Here is a 20,716-nt window from a genome sequence, read left to right on the forward strand (position 1 = left end):
TATTTACCTATAGGCCAGCTATTGAAAACTGTGGTTTGTCCATCACACGGATCACATATTAGTTTGCTCCAAATTCAGCCATTTGTAGTGAACGTGGATAATATTCACACATTTCTTGACTGCTTGTGCTCGAAATGTTGCCTTTCAGGCTCGTGGAGACAGAAGCTTTCTGCAACCTGATGGCGGCGGCCGTCCTTCAGTACTCGGTCCCCACCCGCCACTATTTCTCCCGGTGTTCCGTCCCAACATTACACAAGTATGTGTCCCATAACATTAGCCATGCCCACAACAATGCAGTTACTGGGAAAGTCCCCCTAAGCACGGACATGTGGACAAGTGCTTGTGGGCAGGGACGGTATATCTCGCTGACGGCACACTGGGTTAACATAGAGAAAGCCGGGACCCAGTCGGACCTTGGGATGGAACACGTCCTCCAGACGCTGAGGATTGCGGGCCTTACGTCAATCAGGGTTGCCCCCACAGTCTACAGCTCCTGCACCTCCTCCTCCTCTTCAGCCGCCATCTCTGAAATGACCACATCAGTCACAAGCTGGAAGCACTGCCTCAGCCAAGCGGCAACAAGCTGTGCTGAAGCTAATATGCTTAGGTGACAAACCACACAATACTGAAGAGTTGTGGACAGCTCTGAAAGAGCAGGCAGATCTGTGTCTGACACCGCTGAACCTACAGCCAGGCATGGTCATGTGTGACAATGGCTGGAACCTGGTGGCGGCTCTGAGGCGAGGTGATCTCACAGACATAACATTCGTGGCCCGTGTGCTTAACCTCATGGTTCAGTGGTTTCTCAAAACCTACCCGGAGTTGCCAGATCTGCTTGTCAAAGTACACTACCTGTGTGCCCATTTTAGAAAGTCAGCTACAGCTTCCGCCGCCCTTGCCATGCTTCAGCAGTGTTTGCAGCTTCCGGCTCACCGACTGGTGTGCGATGTCCCCACATATTGGAACTCTACACTGCATATGTTGGAAAGGATTTGTGAGCAGAAGAGGGCAGTTGTTGACTACCAGAATCAACAAGGCCATCGGTATTCAGTCCAGACTCTACACATAAGAACTCTGGAGTGGACATGGATGTCAGACATATGCACCATCCTACAAAACTTTGAGGACTCCACCAAGATGGTGAGTGGCGATGAAACCATAATTAGCATCACCATCCTGCTTTTCTGTGTACTGAAATGCTCTCTGCTCACAATCAAAGAGGATGCATTGCAGGCGGAGCACGATGAGATGGAGCAAGGAACCATACAGGGTGATTACACACAGCCCAGCCTCATCTCATCCCAATGTGGATTGGGTGGCAATGAGGAGGAGGAAGAAGAAGAGCATGAACTATTATCATGCACTATAGACAGTACTACAAGCACAACTGTAATACCGTCTGTTCAGCGTGGATGGCCTGAGGACAGGGAGGAGGAAAGCATGGTCAGTCTTCCTCTTGGTGAGGATACGGAAGTCTTGCCTGTTAGCAGTCTGGCACGCATGGCTGAGTTTATGTTACGCTGCCTTTCTGATGACCTTCGTGTTCTCAAAATTTTGGGTGACAGTCATTACTGTTTGGTGATGCTTCTAGACCCACGCGACAAGGAGTACTTTTTATCTCCTATTCCAAAGGCAGACAAGTCTACTAAAATGGGACAGTTCCCGGGGGCCCCTTGTTGCAGAATTATTACAAAATTCTCATCTGAAAACGCTGGTGGCAGAGGTCACAGTTCATTGAACAACCAAGGAGTACAGCCGAGAGAGACAACTCCAATCCAGCAGAGGGAGGGGAACACTGGCAAAGTTATGGGAGAGTTTTCTCAGACCCTCCCATCGCCCTGGCCCTAAAGCATGGGGTACTCTCACAAGGTGTGCAAAGTTTTGGAAGTTGCTGAGGGAGTACCTTGCTGACCATACCAACATCCTTCGTGATTCCTCTGTGCCTTATAATTATTGGGTATCCAACCTGGATATGTGGCATGAACTGGTTCTTTATGCCTTGGAGGTCCTGGCCTGACTCTTATAAAAATTAACAAGGGCTGGATTTGGCCAGACTTCTCAACACCACCGAATGATAGCAGCATAACAAACTCAAATCCAGTGTCTTTTTTTGGGAGGTCTATTCCCATGCACCTCTTCACACCCACACATGGGAAAATGGAGCACCCGCTAGGAAAGTGGGGTACTTGGGCCGGGTCCAGCAGTACGTACAGGGGATACGTCACGGCAGCAATGACTTGGTCCGTGGTCCTGGGCATCCAATAAAATATGAAAATGGGGAATAGAGTTTATGGGATAAGTGTTTGTGACATCACCTGTGGTACTTGCCAGGGATGGCCGACTGTTGTGAACTCTATTTTTGGGCTCCCTCTAGTGGTCACAAGCGGTACTGTGTAGTGTTGTCTTTCTGCAGGTGGCTGCATCAGCTGGTTCGTTATCCTTGGTTGATTTCCTATTTAGCTCACCTGGATACTCAGTTCCTTGCCTGCTATCAATGTATTCAGTGCTCTTCAGATTCCTTGTGACTACCTTGCTCCCAGTCTCTCCAAGACAAGCTAAGTTTTTGTTTGTTCATTTTTTGATTATCAGCATTCATCATGTTTCTTGTCCAGTTTGCTAAAATGTGATTTCCTCGCTTGCTGGTTGCTCTAGGGGACTGAGTTTCTCCCCCCACACCGTTAGTTGGTGCGGGGGTTCTTGAAATCTCAGAGTGGATATTTTGTAAGGGTTTTTTACTGACCGCATAGATTCCCTTTTCTATTTTCTGCTATCTAGTATTAGTGGGCCTCATTTGCTTAATCTGCTTTCACCCCTGTGTATGTGCCTTCCTCTTACCTCACCGTTATTATTTGTTGGGGGCTTCTATATCTTTGGGGATTATTTCTCTGGAGGCAAGAGAGGTCTTTCTTTCTCTCTAGGGGTAGTTAGTTCCTCAGGCTGGCTTGAGACGTCTAGGATTTTTAGGCACGTTCACCGGCTACTTCTAGTGTGTTTGGATAGGTTCAGATTTGCGGTCAGTCCAGTTTGCCACCTCCCTAGAGCTTGTCCTGTTTGTTACTTAGCTGGAGTAATTTGTGATCCTCAGCCACTAAGGATCATAACAGCCGACACTGCTTAAAGGGGTCCACTGGGGCTGATGGTGTTGCAGAAGAGTTGGTGTAGCTCCCCACAGGTAGAGCTTAGTCCCCAGGGCTCCCAGTGCAGTTGGTAAGGGATGATAGATTTTGAGATGCAGGAAAGAATTGGAGGACACGGGGTTGAAGTCGCTTTACCTTTTACTGGTGAAGTTCAGGTACACAGAATACAGGTGGTCTATGGAATACAGGCAGCCTGTAAGCAATTCAGAATCCCCTAGTCAGGTGGGGTTGGAAGCCTTCCTTTCTGCGCTGAATTCTCTGTCCCTTACTGCCTGAGGCTACCCTGAAACTGGGTTGAGAGCTTCACCTTCTGGCCTGGAGTCAGAAAAGTGTTGTATGCTAGTGTTACCTGCTAATGGGACTCCTTCTCACTCCCGGGCATGGCATCACCCTCCCTGGGAGGCAGGCAATACCACTGTGACAACCGGATTCCTTGGGTGTCACATTCCCCCTCCATTAAATCCAGTACTCCCGGACTGGGAAAACACAAACAATAAACAGGTGATAACATGCAAAAAAAATTTAAATGCATTCCAACTAGTAAACTAATCTTCCCTTTATTGGAGGTTACTTTACTTGAACATTTCATAATTATAAAAATACAAAAAGTGCAAACATATGGAGGGTGCAAAAAATTTTCATGTGCAACACATTTTTCAAGTGCAAAAATAGCATTCAAGTGGAAACCATCACATTAATAACACTGTTATTCAGTAAGTTGTGAGATCCCGTACCGGGTGTCCTTCTCACTAGCAACAGTAATATGGTGTACCCGTTCCAAACCCCCAAGGTAGGTCTTGGGCATACTGCAAGGCATAACTCTTCAGACCATTATTTGTCTACGCCAAACGGTTTTTGTTCTGGGTCACTTTCAAGCAAACAGGGTTCTACCCACGCTGCCAGTGCGTGGGAAAACGTTTAAAAAGTGCTAACTATGTACACTAAAAGTTTTGACCATGCATTGTTCATGATTCTACAGTTCTGCCAACTTTCAAACTTTTACATTTCAATAATCATCTTAACACTCAGAAACTCTATTTCTTCTTCCAAGGCAGCTCCTGGTGGCTGATACTTCCTGGCCTCGGAAGTTCCTGGGCTAGTGTTACTCCTGGTAACACAAAAAAGTCATGGCCTAAAAAATCGTGCACGGTCAGGTCCTGTCCTGCAACAGGGGTCTGTGTGGCTTGGGTACATACTGCAACCGGTGTTCCCACTGCAGTCTCGGTAGTAGTCTGTGTGCAGACTGTCATTTTAGTGTAGGCTTTAGGGGTTGGTGCTGTAGTTGAAGTGGTAGCTGCGACCACTTTGGCACTAGATGGAGATGGAGTTGGCGCTGCTGGCGTCACAGGCCTAGTAGCCTCCGAATCAGGAGCCGAGTATCTGGACTTCCTGACATTCAAGGCGTACCATCTCTTCTCTCCAAAATGGCAGATGTAGGTTACACTGTCCCCTGGATACAAGTCCCTCTCCGGGTGTCCTTACAGGGGGTGAGATTCTATATCCCTCTGGTTGACGAATACCTCTGACAGTAAGTCAGGCTCTTTTATAAACCCCCAGCCTCCTTTTAGTCTGAAGGCAACTACAGTGCCCTGCCTCAATGGACCCCAGTTTCTGTGTTTGTCTCTGGGGGCCTGGGCTTTGGCTTGCAGATCTCTTTCATTAATTGCCTTATGCCGGGCTTGGCGTTCTTTTCTGCCTCCCATTTAAGGGCTATCTGCTGCTTGTATTCCCCCCAGATAAGGACTTCCACTTTCTCGCCCCCTTTTTGTTCTGCCCCCGGGAACCCGATTAAGTTTGTTCCAGGGTTTACCGAGCGGTATACCATTCTCTTTGCGTACACTTTCCTTATGGGAATGGTGGGTTAGAGCAGAGCCCCCAGGCGGTTCTCTATTCCCGAGGACTGGTCTCAATCCCAAAGGGTACGAACCCGGCCTGGTTCACAGCATGTCGGCACAGCCAACGGGCCCACTAGGAGTTCCTCAGCTACTGGGGCAGAGTCGGTGACAGTACCTGGTTGTGGCTGTGTCCCAGTGTCGACTGTCTCCTCTGCTGAGATTAGGGGCCACCGGATAGAACGCTGCTCCACCAGCTTCACCTTCAAGGCTGCTTTCCATCTGGGCATGGTAGTTAACTGCATCCGCAGGAGTTGTTTGCTGAGTTCCTCCACTTCAGCTCCCAGGAACTCTGGGACCTCTGTTGACGGCTGGCTGTAGCTTCCATCCTGCCGGCCCTGGGAGCCCTCTGCTTCCACCCCACAATTCGGGTCTTTGCCACTCGCCATCTTGTTGTCCAGGTCCTTTCTTGTTCCCGGGTCCAGTTTCCACTCTCTCCTTCGTGGGCGGAGTTTCTTCCTCTTCTTTTTCCCGCCATCCAGGATCAGGAGGTGGATCTCACTCGCTGACTGGCATGTTCTTAGGGTACAGAAATACTTAGAGTGGGTGGCCATGACTTTCACGCCCTTGCCCTGGTGCCGCCCATGACGACACGTCTCCGGCGCACCATGGGGTACTCGGGCTGGCTCTGGCGGTACTTAAAGGGGATGTGTCATGGCAACAATGACCCGGTCCATGGTCCTGGGTGTCCAATAATATATGAAAATGGGGAATAGAGTTTATGGGATAAGTGTTCGTGATGCCACCTGTGGTACTCGGACAGGGATGGCCAACACTGCTTAAAGGGGTCCACTGGGGCTGATGGTGTTGCAGCAGAGTCGGTGTAACTCCCCACAGGTAGAGCTTAGTCCCTAGGGCTCCCGGTTCAGTTGGTAAGGGATGATAGATGTTGAGATGCGGGAAAGAATTGGAGAACACGGGGTTGCAGTCTCTTTACCTTTCACTGGTGAAGTTCAGGTACACAGATTACAGGTGGTCTTTGGAATCTGGGCAGCCTGTAAGCAATTCGGAATCCCCCTAGCCAGGAGGGCTTTCTGCACTGAATTCTCTGACCCTTGCTGCCTGAGGCTTCACACAAGGTACTCTCTCAATCTGTCCTTTTAGGTGGACACTACCCGCATGGCAGGCAGCTCGAGCCTTTTTACAGGTGTCCCTCTCTTGTGCCGACTCCAGGCTCTAATCTGCTGCTGTGCCTTTGGCTGTCAGTTGTGGCCAGGAGAGCTACAATTTCCTGCCCTCTAGTTTCTGCTGTGGGGCATACAGTTATCACACAACCTCGGATGCCGGTGTCCGGTTTCTTGTGCTCAAACCTGGAGTGAGCCTAATCGCAGCTCCACTCCAGTTCCTCTCTCCTCCTGTTCTTCCTCTCCCTTCACTGTCTCACACAGACTAACCTCTATCACCTCCTCCAGACCAGGACTTATAGGGAAGCTACCCTGAAACCGGGTTGAGAGCTCCCCCTTTTACTAGTGAAGCTCAGGTATACAGGATACAGGTTGTCTATGGAATCCGGGCATCCTGTAAGCGATTCGGAATCCCCCTAGTCAGATGGGGTTGGAAGCATTCCTTTCTGTGCTGAATTCTCTGTCCCTTGCTGCCTGAGGCTACCCTGAAACTGGGTTGAGAGCTCCCCCTTCTGGCCTGGAGTCAGAAAGTGTTGTATGCTAGTGTTACCTGCTAAGGGGACTCCTCGCTCCCAGACATGGCATCACCCTCCCTGGGAGGCAGGCAATACCACTGTGACAAAAAGAATCCTAGGGTCTCAGATATATGCTTTCTGGTTTTGGCTATTTGCTGTTGTCCTCCTCATCCTCATCCTACACCACCAGATTACCAGGGTGACCTTGGACCATGATGCAACACCCACATATTTTTTTTAGAGGGTGTTTATTGTTAGGACTGGCGGAACACACCAAATAATAATTGGAGATGATATAAGGTGTGTCCACAGTCCGGGGTCCACCGTGCAGCTAAGACACCTGCTGCTTGGTAATGACGGACTATATGGCGGTATAATGTGAGTACACACACGGGTTAGCTTCACCCGGTATGAAGGAAGCAAACCCTGTTGTGTCACAGTTCTGCGATACCGCACAGAGAGCACAAGCAAGGCGACACAGAACTCTGCCCCAAGACTCAGGGTAAGAGTCCCTCTAGATCTCTTGCGCTCGACACCACTACTGCGGTGCCAGGGAAACTAAAGTAAATATTTTCCGCACAGGAGTGCATGCAGCGCCACTCTGGCAGACACCACTGACCACCCTATCTAGGGCTAGGAAAGCACACTTTATGCGCACAGTGCCACTCTGGCGGTTGCTGCTAACTGGATTAGCAACTTGTGCAATTGTGCAGGATAGCACTGTCAGGCGCTAGGTAGCTATATCATTCGTGAGCAGGCAACAACACTAGGGATGGGAATGATTCGGAGCTTTCATCCATCGACAGGTATTCATCCACACACACACACAAGTTAATAAGTTTAGAATAGCGAATGGCCGAGCAGCCATGCAAACCTTTTATAGCAGTAGCGCTTCGGGACCTTCCTGATGGTCCAATAGGAGCCGCAACAGGGCTTGAGCATGTGACCCCCGACCTCCAATGGGAGGTTGTCCCGTGGGCATGCTCAGTGTGGGAAAGGCAGGACTTAGTCCCTGAAATGCCTGCTCGCTGCTGATCAGTGCTGGCTACAAAGGCAGAGCCTGGAAAGGCAGCAGTACCCAAGCGCACAGTATCAGCTTGAGCCAGATGATGGGATCGACGTCTCTGCTGAGCAGGTTCCACTGCGGCTGGAGGAGAATGGGAGACCACAGTAGACATGGTTCGAGATTCCCCCTGTGCAGCGGCGGGAACTCGACACCTAACAGTTTATGATGCCAAAAAATGGTTATACCGTATGTTCATGTATACCCCCCCAGGGGTAAATGTTTGTCAGCCCATACACTTAGTGCATGGGCTTTACAAGTATAGGAGACCCGCTCCTTTCTAATGGCAACTTTCTTTATGAGGCCCTCCTCCACGTCTCTTAAAATGGGTATTCTCTTAAAATAGGGTGTGCCCAAATTTTTGGCAACCCTTGCATTCCCTGCATAGGCAACAATACTATGGGAGACCCACTTCCTAATAATGATAACATTGGTTTCATTAGGCTTTCCTGTACGTCTTGTCAAAGGGGTATTGGGGCGAGTCCAAACTTTTGGCAGCCATTGCATTCACTGCATGGGCAAACAGTATGGGAGACCCACTTCCTAATAATGTGAAAATTGTTTTATGAAACCCTCCTCCACGTCTCTTCCAAGGGATATTGGGGTGTGTCCAAATTTGTGGCAGCTCTTGCATTCACTGCATAGGCAAACAGTATGGACTCCCCATCCCCTTTTGGGCCTCCGCCCCCTGTTGGGACCCCCAGTATGGAGTGGGCTGCTTTCCCACGGAACCTTCCATCTTCTGGTATCTGTCGACCAGTCCATTGACATTCCGGGGATCACGCTGGGCAACCCAAGTCTGTACGGGCCTCGGCAGGGAGTGCACAAACCGGTCCATTGCCACCCGTTCTACCATCTGCGCAGGCGCAGAGGACTCTGGCTGCAGCCACTTTTGGTTCAGGTGCAACAGGTCAAACATTTGAGATTGCGGTGGTTTGTCCCGGTGATACGCCCAACGGTGAACCCGCTAGGCCCTGAGAGTCATTGTTACCCACAAGCATGCAAGAATCTCTGTTTTTAGCTTGCCATAATCTTTAGCATCCTGCAAAGCTAAATCATAGTATGCTTTCTGGGGTTCCCCCGTCAAGTATGGTGCCACTACCTGTGCCCACTGCTCTGGCAGAAGTTTCTCCCTCCTGGCGGCCCTTTCAAACACTGTCAGGAAAGCATCAGCATTGCAATTCTCCATTGTAGATTCTTCAGCCTCAACAATCCAGTTCTCCACTGCACGTTATTCAGCTTCAACAATGCAATTCTCCACTGCAGTTTCTTCAGCTTCAACATTGAAATTCTCCACTGCAGGTTCTTCAGCATAAAAACTGCAATTCCCCACTGCTGGGTTCTTCAGCCTCAACACTGCAATTTATACTGCAGGTTCTTCAGCTTCAATATTGCAATTCTCCACTGCAGGTGCTTCAGCCTCAATACTGCAATTCTCCACTGCAGGTTCTTCAGCCTCTAAACTGCAATTCTTCACTGCAAGTTCTTCAGACTCAACACTGCTATTCTGTGCAGGTTCTTCAGCTTCAATATTGCATTTCTCCACTGCTTGTTCTTCAGCCTCAACACTGCAATTTGCCAATGCCGGTTCTTCAGCCTCAACACTGCAATTCACTGCAGGTTCTTCAGCTTCAATAGTGCATTTCTCCACTGCAGGTTCTTCAGTCTCAACACTGCAATTGACTGCATAGGCAAACAGTATGGGAAGACCAACTTCCTAATAAAGAGAACATTGCTTTCAGGTGACCCTCCTGTACGTCTCTTCAAAGGGTTATTAGGGTGCGTCCAAATTTGGGGCAGGGCAGGCCTTGCATTTAATGCATAGGCAAACAGGATGGGAGTGCCAACTTCTTAATAATGGGGACATTGCTTTTAGGTGTCCCTCCTGTATGTCTTCAAATGGGTATTGGGGTTCATCAAAATTTGGGGCAGGGTAGGCCTTGCATTCAATGCATAGGCAAACAGGATGGAAGTACCAACTTCCTAATAATGGGAACATTGCTTTCAGGTGGCCCTCCTCTACGTCTCTTCAAAGGGGTATTGGGGTGTGTCAAAATTTGGGGCAGGGCAGGCCTTGCATTCATTGCACAGGCAAACAGGATGGAAGTACCAACTTCCTTACAATGGGAATATTGCTTTCAGGTGGCCCTCCTGTAAGTCTCTTCAAAGGGCTATTGGGGTGTGTCAAAATTTGGGGCAGGGCAGGCCTTGCATTCATTGCATAGGCAAACAGTATGGGAGGGCCAACTTCCTAATAATGGGAACATTGCTTTCAGGTGGCCCTCCTGTAAGTATCTTCAAAGGGTTATTAGGGTGTGTCTAAATTTGGTGCAGGGCAGGCCTTGCATTCATTGCATAGGCAAACAGGATGGAAGTACCAACTTCATAATAATGGGAACATTGCTTTCAGGTGGCCCTTCTGCACGTCTCTTCTAAGGGTTATTGGGGTTCGTGAAAATTTGGGGCAGGGCAGGCTTTGCTTACAATGCATAGGCAAACAGTATGGGAGGATGAACTTCTTAATAATGGAAACATTGCTTTCAGGTGGCCCTCCTGTAAGTCTCTTCAAAGGGTTATTGAGGTGCATCCAAATTTGGGGCAGGGCAGGCTTTGCATTCAATGCATAGGCAAACAGTATGGGAGGACCAACTTCCTAATAATGGGAACATTGCTTTCAGAAGGCCCACCTGTTTGTCTCTTCAAAGGGTTATTGGAGTGCATAAAAATTTGGGGCAGGTGTTGCATTCACTGCATAGGCAAACAGTATGGGAACACAAACTTCCTAATAATGGGAACATTGCTTTCAGGTGGCCCTCCTGTACATCTCTTCAAAGGGTTATTAGGGTGCGTCAAAATTTGGGGCAGGGCAGGCCTTGCATTCAATGCATAGGCAAACAGTATGGGAGGACAAACTTCCTAATAATGGGAACATTGCTTTCAGGTGGCCCTCCTGTATGTCTCTTCAAAGGGTTATTAGGGTGTGTCTAAATTTGGTGCAGGGCAGGCCTTGCATTCATTGCATAGGCAAACAGGATGGAAGTACCAACTTCATAATAATGGGAACATTGCTTTCAGGTGGCCCTCCTCTACGTCTCTTCAAAGGGGTATTGGGGTGCTGTTATGACCCCAATGGCGAGGGTCTCAGAGGAACGTGGAAGTCTGCAGAATACAAAAATCCAGCTCATAGGGCAGTGGTAACTGGGTTGACCATATATCTACTCCTAACGCCAACACTAGAAGTAGCCGGGGATCATTCCTACGTTGATTCTAGATGACACGCGCCAGCCGGAGAATCTAGCTACCCCTAGCAGAGGAAAACAAAGACCTTTCTTGCCTCCAGAGAAGGGGACCCCAAAGCTGGATAGAAGCCCCCCACAAATAATGACGGTGAGGTAAGAGGAAATGACAAACACAGAAATGAACCAGGTTTAGCACAGTGAGGCCCGCTTACTGATAGCAGAATAAAGAAAGGTAACTTATATGGTCAACAAAAACCCTATCAAAATCCACACTGGAAATTCAAGAACCCCCGAACCGTCTAACGGTCCGGGGGGAGAACACCAGCCCCCTAGAGCTTCCAGCAAAGGTCAGGATATAGATTTGGAACAAGCTGGACAAAAATACAAAACCAAAACAAATAGCAAAAAGCAAAAGGCAGACTTAGCTGATATAACTGGAACCAGGATCAGTAGACAAGAGCACAGCAGACTAGCTCTGATAACTACGTTGCCAGGCATAGAACTGAAGGTCCAGGGAGCTTATATAGCAACACCCCTAACTAACGACCCAGGTGCGGATAAAAGGAATGACAGAAAAACCGGAGTCAAAAAACTAGTAACCACTAGAGGGAGCAAAAAGCAAATTCACAACAGTACCCCCCCCCTTAGTGAGGGGTCACCGAACCCTCACCACGACCACCAGGGCGATCAGGATGAGCGGCATGAAAGGCACGAACTAAATCGGCCGCATGAACATCAGAGGCGACCACCCAGGAATTATCCTCCTGACCATAGCCCTTCCACTTGACCAGGTACTGAAGCCTCCGCCTGGAGAGGCGAGAATTCAAGATCTTCTCCACCACGTACTCCAACTCGCCCTCAACCAACACCGGAGCAGGAGGCTCAGCAGAAGGAACTACAGGCACAATGTACCGCCGCAACAAGGACCTATGAAATACATTGTGAATAGCAAACGACACAGGAAGATCCAGACGAAAAGATACAGGATTAAGGATTTCCAATATCTTGTAAGGCCCAATAAAACGAGGTTTAAATTTGGGAGAGGAGACCTTCATAGGAACAAAGCGGGAAGAAAGCCACACCAAATCCCCAACGCGTAGTCGGGGACCCACACCGCGGCGGCGGTTGGCAAAGCGCTGAGCCTTCTCCTGTGACAACTTCAAGTTGTCCACCACATGATTCCAGATCTGCTGCAACCTATCCACCACAGAATCCACCCCAGGACAGTCAGAAGGCTCCACATGACCTGAAGAAAAGCGAGGATGGAAACCAGAGTTGCAGAAAAAAGGCGAAACCAAGGTGGCGGAACTAGCCCGATTATTAAGGGCAAACTCAGCCAACGGCAAGAATGTCACCCAATCGTCCTGATCAGCAGAGACAAAACACCTCAAATAAGCCTCCAAAGTCTGATTGGTTCGCTCCGTCTGTCCATTAGTCTGAGGATGGAAAGCAGACGAAAACGACAAATCAATGCCCATCCTACTACAAAAGGATCGCCAGAACCTGGAAACGAACTGGGATCCTCTGTCTGACACAATATTCTCAGGGATGCCGTGCAAACGAACCACGTTCTGGAAAAACACAGGAACCAGATCGGAAGAGGAAGGCAGCTTAGGCAAAGGAACCAAATGGACCATCTTGGAGAAGCGATCACATATCACCCAGATAACGGACATGCCCTGAGATAGCGGAAGATCAGAAATGAAATCCATGGAGATATGTGTCCAAGGTCTCTTCGGGACAGGCAAGGGCAAGAGCAAACCGCTGGCACGAGAACAGCAAGGCTTAGCTCGAGCACAAGTCCCACAGGACTGCACAAATGACCGCACATCCCTTGACAAGGAAGGCCACCAAAAGGACCTGGCCACCAGATCTCTGGTGCCAAAAATTCCCGGGTGACCTGCCAACACCGAGGAATGAACCTCGGAAATGACTCTGCTGGTCCACTTATCCGGGACAAACAGTCTGTCAGGTGGACAAGACTCAGGCCTATCAGCCTGAAATCTCTGCAACACACGTCGCAGATCCGGAGAAATAGCTGACAAGATAACTCCATCTTTAAGAATACCAACAGGATCAGCGACTCCAGGAGCATCAGGCACAAAGCTCCTAGAAAGAGCATCGGCCTTCACATTCTTTGAACCTGGTAGATACGAGACAACAAAATCAAAGCGGGAGAAAAACAATGACCAGCGGGCCTGTCTCGGATTAAGGCGTTTAGCAGACTCGAGATACATCAGATTTTTGTGATCAGTCAAGACCACCACACGATGCTTAGCACCCTCGAGCCAATGACGCCACTCCTCAAATGCCCATTTCATGGCCAACAACTCCCGATTGCCCACATCATAATTTCGCTCGGCAGGCGAAAACTTCCTAGAGAAAAAGGCACAAGGTTTCATAACAGAGCAACCAGGGCCTCTCTGCGACAAAACGGCCCCTGCCCCAATCTCCGAAGCATCCACCTCAACCTGAAAGGGAAGTGAGACGTCAGGCTGGCACAAAACAGGCGCCGAAGTAAACCGGCGTTTCAACTCCTGGAAAGCCTCCACGGCAGCAGGAGCCCAGTTAGCTACATCGGAGCCCTTCTTGGTCATATCCGTCAAAGGTTTCACAATGCTAGAAAAATTAGCGATAAAACGATGGTAGAAGTTAGCGAAGCCCAAGAACTTCTGAAGACTCTTAACTGACGAGGGCTGAGTCCAATCAAGAATAGCTCGGACCTTGACTGGGTCCATCTCCACAGCAGAAGGGGAAAAAATGAACCCCAAAAAGGGAACCTTCTGTACACCAAAGAGACACTTTGAGCCCTTGACAAACAAAGAATTTTCACGCAAAATTTTAAAGACCAACCTGACCTGCTCCACATGCGAATCCCAATTATCAGAAAAAACCAAAATATCATCCAGATAAACAATCAAAAATTTATCCAGATACTTCCGGAAAATGTCATGCATAAAGGACTGAAAAACTGAAGGCGCATTGGAGAGCCCAAAAGGCATCACCAAGTACTCAAAATGACCTTCGGGCGTATTGAATGCGGTTTTCCATTCATCACCTTGCTTAATGCGCACAAGGTTGTACGCACCACGAAGGTCTATCTTGGTGAACCACTTGGCACCCTTAATCCGGGCAAACAAGTCAGACAACAGCGGTAAAGGATACTGAAATTTGACAGTGATCTTATTTAAAAGCCGATAATCAATACAAGGTCTCAAAGATCCGTCCTTTTTTGCCACAAAAAAGAACCCCGCACCAAGAGGGGAAGAAGACGGACGAATATGTCCTTTTTCCAGAGACTCCTTGATATATGAACGCATAGCGGTATGTTCAGGTACCGACAGATTAAACAGTCTTCCCTTAGGAAATTTACTGCCTGGGATCAAATCTATAGCACAGTCACAGTCCCTATGAGGAGGCAGTGCACTGGACTCAGACTCACTGAAGACATCCTGATAATCAGACAAATACTCCGGAACTTCCGAAGGCGTAGAAGAAGCAATAGACACAGGCAGGGAATCCTCATGAATTCCACGACAGCCCCAACTTGAGACTGACATAGCCTTCCAGTCCAGGACTGGATTATGGGTCTGTAACCATGGCAGCCCTAAAACGACCAAATCATGCATTTTATGTAAAACCAGGAAACGTATCACCTCGCGGTGTTCAGGAGTCATGCACATGGTAACCTGAGTCCAATACTGCGGTTTATTTGCTGCCAATGGTGTAGCATCAATACCCCTAAGAGGAATAGGATTTTCTAATGGTTCAAGAGTAAATCCACAGCGCTTAGCAAATGAGAGATCCATGAGACTCAGGGCAGCACCTGAATCTACAAACGCCATGACAGGATAAGATGACAGTGAGCAAATCAAAGTTACAGACAGAATAAATTTAGGTTGCAAATTACCAACGGTGACAGGACTAACAACCTTAGCTATACGTTTAGAGCATGCTGAGATAACGTGTAGAATCACCACAGTAGTAGCACAAGCCATTCCGGCGTCTATGAATTTTCCGCTCATTTCTAGTCAGGATTCTATCACATTGCATTAAATCAGGTGTCTGTTCAGACAACACCATGAGGGAATTTGCGGTTTTTCTATCACATTGCACCGAATTAGGTGTCTGTTCAGACAACACCATGAGGGAATTTGCGTTGCGCTCCCGCAACCGCCGGTCAATTTGAATAGCCAGTGCCATAGTATCATTCAGACCTGTGGGAATGGGAAAACCCACCATAACATTCTTAATGGCTTCAGAAAGGCCATTTCTAAAATTAGCGGCCAGTGCACACTCGTTCCAATGTGTCAGCACGGACCATTTCCGAAATTTTTGGCAATACACTTCAGCCTCGTCCTGCCCCTGAGACATAGACAGCAAGGCCTTTTCTGCCTGAATCTCAAGATTGGGTTCCTCATAAAGTAAACCGAGCGCCAGAAAAAACGCATCAAGATCAGCCAATGCCGGATCTCCTGGCGCCAGCGAAAAAGCCCAATCCTGAGGGTCGCCCCGTAAGAACGAAATAACAATTTTTACTTGCTGAGCAGAATCTCCTGATGAACAGGGTCTCAGGGACAAAAACAATTTACAATTATTCACGAAATTCCTAAACTTAAACCTGTCTCCGGAAAACAGTTCAGGAATCGGTATTTTAGGTTCTGACCTAGGATTTCTGATAACATAGTCTTGTATGCCCTGCACACGAGTAGCCAGCTGGTCCACACTTGTAATCAAGGTCTGGACATTCATGTCTGCAGCAAGCATAGCCACTCTGAGGTAAAGGGGAAGGAGAAAAAAAAACCTCAGAATCTTCTTTCTTATAATCCCTCTTCTGCAATGCATTAAACATTTAATACTGGCCTGGCAAACTGTTATGACCCCAATGGCGAGGGTCTCAGAGGAACGTGGAAGTCTGCAGAATACAAAAATCCAGCTCATAGGGCAGTGGTAACTGGGTTGACCATATATCTACTCCTAACGCCAACACTAGAAGTAGCCGGGGATCATTCCTACGTTGATTCTAGATGACACGCGCCAGCCGGAGAATCTAGCTACCCCTAGCAGAGGAAAACAAAGACCTTTCTTGCCTCCAGAGAAGGGGACCCCAAAGCTGGATAGAAGCCCCCCCACAAATAATGACGGTGAGGTAAGAGGAAATGACAAACACAGAAATGAACCAGGTTTAGCACAGTGAGGCCCGCTTACTGATAGCAGAATAAAGAAAGGTAACTTATATGGTCAACAAAAACCCTATCAAAATCCACACTGGAAATTCAAGAACCCCCGAACCGTCTAACGGTCCGGGGGGAGAACACCAGCCCCCTAGAGCTTCCAGCAAAGGTCAGGATATAGATTTGGAACAAGCTGGACAAAAATACAAAACCAAAACAAATAGCAAAAAGCAAAAGGCAGACTTAGCTGATATAACTGGAACCAGGATCAGTAGACAAGAGCACAGCAGACTAGCTCTGATAACTACGTTGCCAGGCATAGAACTGAAGGTCCAGGGAGCTTATATAGCAACACCCCTAACTAACGACCCAGGTGCGGATAAAAGGAATGACAGAAAAACCGGAGTCAAAAAACTAGTAACCACTAGAGGGAGCAAAAAGCAAATTCACAACAGGGTGCGTCCTAATTTTTGGCTGCCCAGCCACTCACTGCCTAGGCAATAACAGTATAGGAGACCCACTGTTTAAAAATGGGAACAACAAAGCATAGCCGGCTGATGGATGAATAGTAAAGGCCCTATAAAAATAGGCTTTGTGACTTTCAGAGTCCCTCCTTCATAAATGAAACAGGATGTGTCTGATGATGTGTCACACACCACATGGCCAGCTAAGGTTGTAAAATGTTAAAATTACATTTCCCACTGAATGAATTTGCATTTGTTGAAAGCAATGCTAAAGTTCAATAACGCCTCAAAAACGCTACGTATGAACATAGACCAAGGTATGGAGGAGCATTTTTGGTTTTGGTTATTTATTTGGCCTTATATACAATTCATTACCCTAGAAAGGATGCTCCTTACAATATTTCCCAGGAAAATCCATGTTGGTTTGTTTTTTGTAAGTTTTATTCTGAGTCTCTAAAAGTGGCATAAGACTCTGACAACATTGTTCACAGCAGTGACTTGGGAGTCAGAAATGCTTCCCGTACTCCAGTAGGTGGGCGGAATGCCTGTGCACAAAATGTGTCTGAGGGTGAAACCACTGGATCTTCCCGTGTTACAACCTTCCCAATCTGCTGTCCAGGAAGCAGGCACTGATGCCCACAACCTGCAGTTGCACAGACACGACAGTCAGCAACCACATCCAGTTTTGTGTCCCAGCACAGCGTTCAGTTGTCCTTTGCCAGCATGTGTGTCTGTTCACAAATTGTTAGTTAGATATATAGTTAGTTACATATTTGTTACCACTTTACATTGTCCGATAATACGCGCCAAAGACCTATTCAGGCCGCAGCCTTACACATATTGGAACATAGTCATTGCCATGCTAAGGCCTTTACCTGAGTTCTGTAGCACTGCCTGTCACCTGAGTAATACACTCCACAGACCTCGACACTCTCTGGGACATATCCTGTAATTACTCCATGCTGCTCAAAACCAAGCAAAAGATGCATTCTGCCTGGTTGGGTAGTTTCCAGAAGAAGTGCGCAGGCTTGTGCAGATTGATCAATGGCACTCCTGGCTCTTTCCCTTGAGGAGGCTGCTTCCAAGTAAAATGAGGCTTGTACATGTTCCTGAAATTGGTTTCAGGCCTGACAGACTTGAACACTATACAGGCCCTCGCTTGCATTCACTGTATTCCGGATTTAATTCTAATGTATTTGGTGTCTGGTAGAATCCAATTTACTGATCATATAGCTCACCCAACTCTTGCATTATATTTACCTTACAGCGGCTTCACCTGCTATGACAGTGGCTCTATTGGGATCCGGTGGCCAAAATGAACTGTTGAGCTCACAAAACTTGGATTTCACGGCATCTGCTGGCCCTCTGAAAATGTCAAGTGAGGGCCGCATAATGACATGGCAGTGGATGTGGTGGTGGTAGGGGGCAAAGCCCAAAATTCAAATGGGCATGTTTTCCCTGGCATTGTAAAGTGACAGGGAATATGTATTACACTATATGGCTAACTATTTGGCATGAGGGAGGGACCTCCCAAATATAGCAGTTAGAGCTCTCCCAAATGTATGGTACATGGCCACCTGAGGGCCCTTCCCAAACTCCGGTTTCACGGCACCTGCTGGCCCTCTGAAAATGTCAAGCGAGGGCCACATAATGACATGGCAGTAGACATGGTGGTGGTGGCAGGCGAAGCCGAAAATTCAAACTGGCATGTTTTAGCTGGCATTGTAAAGTGATGGCGAATATGTATTCCACTATCTTGGTAACAATTTGGAACAAGGAAGGGTCCTCCAAAATGTAGGTGTGAGAGCCCTCACAAATGTTATAGGAAAAATAATGCCAAAACGCTCCATGTAAACATATGCTAAAGGGTAGGTATAATTTCAAAAGGAACCTGAAGACCCACCTCTTCCCACAAGTCTACTGAACCGCAGCATGACCAGCTCTACCCTCTCCTAGTGTATTGTCACCCATCCCTTGTAGACTGTGAGCCCTTGCGGGCAGGGTCCTCTCTCCTCGTGTACTTGTCTGTGCCTTATATTGCATATGTTTAATGTACTTGTCTCTGTATGCCCCTTGTTAAGCGCCATGGAATAAATGGCGCTATAATAATGAATAATAATATATATTTTTTATTTTGTGTTACATACATGTTATATGAAGGAAAAATGTTTCTTAGCATTTTTCCCTTAAAAAAAATGTAGGTTTGGTTTGGTAGGTCTTCCTATAAATCCGTGATAGTCTGACATTATTCCCAGATACCATATGTGAGTCAGAAACGCATGTAGGCATCTTCTGCACGCCGTTCCCATTTAGTTTTAGCTCTTTCCTATCCATTTCAGCTTTTTTCTCATGCTTTCAGACCTGTTTGTTGGGTCCAGCAGAAAAATATTTGGCTTTCCCATTGACTTGCAATGGATTCGTTATTCAGTACGAATGCACGGATATTAGAAATTATTTGTGCCGATTTTCCCAAATGCAAATATTTCACTATTTGCTCATCACTACACATCACTAATTTTATAAATATATTATATTCCCCCCCCCTAAAATACAAAGGAAATTTGTCATCTTTAACTTCAGAGCTTTCAGAGATCATTTCATCTTTAGATTGCTTAACTGATCACAATAACAGAATTTTGTACCTTGAGGAATGGGCAAAAATTCTTGGGGAAAGCCCGTAAAGACTTATCCAAACGACTTACCAAATGTTCACAGTTGTAGGCATGAAGTGTATATAGAGTGGGGAAATTAAGTATTTGATACACTGATGATTTTTCAGGTTTTCCCACCTACAAAGAAAGGAGGAGTCTGTAATTTTTATCGTAGGTACACTTCAACTGTGAGAGACAGACTCTAAAAATAAAAACTAGAAAATCACATTGAATGCTATTTACATACTTAAATTGCATTTTATTACATGAAATAAGTATTTGATCACCTAATAACCAGCAAGAATTCTGGCTTTCCCAGACCTGTTAGTTTTTCTTGAAGAAGCCCTTCTGCTCTGCACTCATTACATGTATTAATTGCACCTGTTTGAATTTGTTACCTACATAAACGACACTTGTCCACATATTTAATCAATCACACTCCAAACTCTCCACCATGGCGAAGACCAAAGAGCTGCCTAAGGACATAAGGGACAAAATTGTAGACCTGCACAAGGCTGGGATGGGCTACAGGGCAAAAGGCAACAACTGTTGGCACAATTATTAGAAAATAGAAAAAACACAATATGACTGTCAATCTAATCTACCTCGGTCTAGAGCTCCATGCAAGATCTCGCCTCGTGAGGTAAGGATGATTCTGAGAAAGCTCAGGAATCAGTCCAGAACTACACGGGAGGAATTGGTCAAAGACCTGAAGAGAACTGGAACCACAGTCTTAAACATTACCATTAGTAACGCACTACACCATTATGGATTAAAATACTGCAGGGCACGCAAGGTTCCCTTGCTCATGCCAGCACATGTACAGGCTCCTTTGAAGTGTGCCAATCAACATGTGGATGATCCAGATGAGGCATGGGAGAAGGTCATGTTGTCAGATGAGACCAAATTAGAACTTTTTGGCTCCACTCGCCGTGTTTGAAGGAAGGATGAGTAAACCCCGCCCAAAACACCATCTCAACCGTGAAGCATGTATTTTTTTGATCTGCTATGATGAAATGACATTTCACCTATATGAGCATTTTTTCATATGTGCTTGATTATATACAGTGGATATGGAAAGTATCCAGACCCCTTTAAATTGTTCACTCTTTATTTTATTGTAGCTATTTGGTAAATTCTAAAAAGTTAATTTTATTTCTCATTAACCACTTCGTGACCACCAATAGTAGATAAACGTCGGCGCTAGCAGGGCTTTGTGCAGTGTCGATGTTTCTCTATGGTTGGTGGTCTCGCAGCGCTCAGGACCCCCAGGGTCCTGCAAGCACTGTGATTCCTGTGCAGAGTCGTTGCTCTGACGGGTGACATCATCGGGACCTGATTAGATCCAGTCCCAATGATGTTAACCCTTTGCTTCCAGCTACGGTGGCTTGTTAGGCTCAGCCTGCAGCTGAGTCTAAAGGTACCTTCACACGAAACGACTTTGTAACGATATCGCT

Source organism: Ranitomeya variabilis, chromosome 2 (genome assembly GCF_051348905.1).
Source record: "Ranitomeya variabilis isolate aRanVar5 chromosome 2, aRanVar5.hap1, whole genome shotgun sequence".
NCBI lineage: Eukaryota > Metazoa > Chordata > Amphibia > Anura > Dendrobatidae > Ranitomeya > Ranitomeya variabilis.